Source organism: Pteropus medius, unplaced genomic scaffold (assembly GCF_902729225.1).
Source record: "Pteropus medius unplaced genomic scaffold, Ma_sr-lr_union100, whole genome shotgun sequence".
Lineage (NCBI taxonomy): Eukaryota > Metazoa > Chordata > Mammalia > Chiroptera > Pteropodidae > Pteropus > Pteropus medius.
The window spans coordinates 7,485,699-7,489,328 of record NW_024350924.1 but is presented as its reverse complement, the minus strand read 5'-3'; positions in this window follow the sequence as shown (position 1 = coordinate 7,489,328).

Below are 3,630 nucleotides of genomic sequence, written 5' to 3'. Positions count from 1 at the left end.
CTGTGTATCAGAATTCTTCCAGTTTGCAAATCTCAGATGGACGAACACAAAATGCATAGTCAATGAGGAAAACATATGACAATATCTCTCATACTAAGGTGTTTGGAGGTAGGGGGACTCTGGGGCTGAAGTCACTGGTTCTGGGATGTCATTAACTGGGCTTCTTCAGCATGCAGGCCATCCTCAGACCCGGTCCTAATGCGGCTGCTACAGACCCACGTCCTACACACAGACACAACACTGGGGAGCAAAGAAAAAGGATCACTCTTTAGACGATTCTTTATTTATCATAAAAATAAATATCTTTTATAAGAGATAGTCAGCAAATCTCCTGTCACATATTATTGATCAGAATTGTAACACACGTCCATGCCTACCACAGCTGCTGGCAAAGGGAACAGAATTATCTTGATTGGCTCAGACTAATCAGGATTCACAGCCTTGGCCAAGACTCTCAGACTCTCCTAAGCGCATGGCTACCATATATCTGAACAAAACTGGCCTCTGTCAGGGAGGAAGTAGCAACAGTGCCGGCCCAAATCACTCTGTATTATAGGCTGTGCAAAACCTGGGCCTTCCAGAACAGGCGGCCTGAGCTCTAGGATAGTGACGGGTAGGATGAGAACCCTCACCTCCTACAGGGACATAACAGTGGCTACCATTGATTTTTATCTTCACCTTCCAACAGCTCCTCCCTCATCCTTGGGCTCAGCCAATGACACGGCTGGGAAAACATAAGCAAAGAAATTCCATATTCTTATACCTACAGCTACACACCAACTTACATCAGTCCCCACATATTCTGCCTTTCCTCCCACAGTGTGTATGATCCATCCTTGCACCCAGCTCGGGCCAATGCCTCCACTGGTACCCTGGGCCCCATTCCCACTTGTCTATTCAAGGACATCATCCAGCAAATCTCCTCTCTATCTCCTGCATCACTCGACTTTGCTCTCTTCACTAGATCATTGCCATCCATAAGGCCTCTTCCATTTAACATGGTTGTACTAGTTATCTATTGCTGCAGGATAAATCCTAAAGCTTCGCGACAATTTGATCTGGGCTCGGCTGGGTGACTCACCTGCCGGTCTCGCTTGCGGTCACTCGTGCAACTGAAGGCCTCTGGAGGCTTTATGGGGACTGGATGGTTTAAGGTGCCCTCACTTATAGGTCTGGCCATTAGCTGGAGCTGCTGAGCAGGACACTTTCGTGGTCCTCCATATATTCCCCAGCAAGATAATGGGGTTTCTTATGAGGCTGAGGCAGCATTCTAAGAAGGCAAGCCCCAATATATAAGACCCAGTGTGTGACTCATGGGGGCTATTAAGGTAATCCCTCGTAACGTCCAAAACAGGATTCATTGTGTCTACTGCCCCCCACCCCCACTCTACCCATAGTCTTTCCCATCTCGGTCAATGGCCAATTCCATCCTTTCTGTTGCTGAGGCTGAAAACCTCAGCGACATTCTAGGATTCTTCTGCATCTTTCATACACCTCATCAAATCCGCCATCAAATTCTGTCAGCTCTTTCTTAAAAAACATGTGCAGCCACTTCTCACCACCTCCTCTTCTACCTCCTGCTGGAGGCATCCACCGTCTCCCACCTGGATCATTGCACGGGCCTCTAACTGGTTCCCCTGCTTCTGCCCCGGACCCCCAGTCTGTTCTCAGCGCATCGGCCTAAGCGATCACGTCAAAACATTCATCAGGTCGTATCGCTCCTCTCCTTAAAACTCTCCAAAGTTTTCACCGTGGCCAACGAGTGCGCACATGATCGTGCTCCCCGGCGCCACCCCCGCCCTCCCACACACCACGCCGTTACCTCTCTGACCTCGTTTCCAGCTGTTCTCCGTCCCTGGCTTAGCTCCAGCCACACTGGCCTCCTGGATGTTTCTCAGTTGCGCCTGGAGCACTCCTGGCTGCGGGCCTTTGCCCTTGACGTTCCCTCTGCCCAGAGTGTCCCTCCCTCGAACGTCGGCATGCGGGGCTCCTTCACCTCCGTCTGGTCTTTACTCAAGTGCCACTTCTGCAGGGAGTTTCCGATTGTCCTGTTGAAAACTGCAGTCCCTCCCGCTCCGGCGCTGCCTCATTCCCTTTCTGGTTTTAGTTTCCTCGGAGCACCTTTCTTCACCGGACGTACCATGGATCTTGCTTATTTACTTGTTTATTGTCTGGTTAACTCCTCGGGAGCAGGACTTCCTGTTTATCTGTTTCGTTCACCCAGCACCTGGAATAGAGCCTGGCATCGAGTCGGTGTTTAATCATATTTGTTAAACGACTGAATTCATTGAGCATCTACTATGTGCTAAGCATTTCGCTCAGGGTATTGACCCTGTATTCCTCATGCTAACCTCCCCTTTAAAAAAAAAAAAAAAAAAAAAACACTACAATATTCCCTCACTCCAAAGCTTACGTGCTATTATCTTCATTTAAGTAGGTAAGAAAAACGAGAATTAGTCGCTTCGAAAGTCTGCGTATGAAATATGGAGTTGAGCTGTTCACTCTCAAACTAGACGTTGCCTTCCCTGTAGTCTCGTGTCCCAGAAGGTAGGGTAACGCTGGTGGCCGTGAGCTTATCTTTGTGTGAAGCGTGGCGTTGCCGCCTGGCTGGGCTCACTGATCAGCACTCCATAAGAAAAGGAGGAAGAAAAAGATGTTAGTGGTGAGAGGCGGAGGAGGTGGTGGCAGTGGTGGGGTCTGGGACCGGGCAGCTGCCTCCTGGGACTAGGCAGGAGGAATGCAGGACCACACCGGGAAAGCACCTGAAAAAAAAACAAAAACAAAACACCCACAAACAGAGCCACTTTGAAATGAGTCAGAAGTCTCACTCACTCGTCGACACTTTGGACCGTTAAAACTGGGCAAGATGACCTTTGGGCTGGGCCTAAAGCAGCACGGTGGTCCCAACAGCTCTTTGCAAGGGGAACAGGACAGCAGATGTGATGGCTACTGGACTGGAAGTTAAAAACATCCTTTAGAATCACTGCACTAGCTGATCCGCACCCGGAGAAACGCCTTCCTTCTACTGACGGGATCGCTCCCCTTCCCTTTCCCATAAACACCCCTTGCCTTTGGCTCCTAACAGGGATGCTATCTAGGTTTCTGCCTGAATCAACGCTTCCAGATTCGCTATTCTTTTGGATCTCAGACAAATGCTTGTTGCCTCTCACTTCGGCTTTTATTTTTAGATTGACACCCCTGTGAGGGGAGGTTGCGTGTGTTTCTCCCACACCCTGCCGTTCGCGGTTCTCCTTCCAAACCCTGGCGTTACGTCTGTCCTCTTTTTTTCCCTCATGGTGACGACCGGTTTCCCAGGCTGAAAACGAGCAGCAGAAGTTGGAGAACAAATCTAACCCCCCAAATCCATTCCCAGGCGGCTTTGCTCATCCCCCTCCCCAGCAGCTGGCCTCACTCAGATCTCGGGTGGGGTTCAGAAGTGGTTGTGAATCTCCACCGCTACACAGGGTGACATGGCTCTGCGGTGGGTGAGGATGAAAGGGAACCGCTGACTGTCTGACATCTGGCAGCCAGGAGTGGGCTGGGAGAGGCCCCGCCGAATCCCACAGGTCGGCCGTTGTTGCAATGTAGGCTACTTTGGTCTTGTGACTGATACACGCATGCACAGATTTT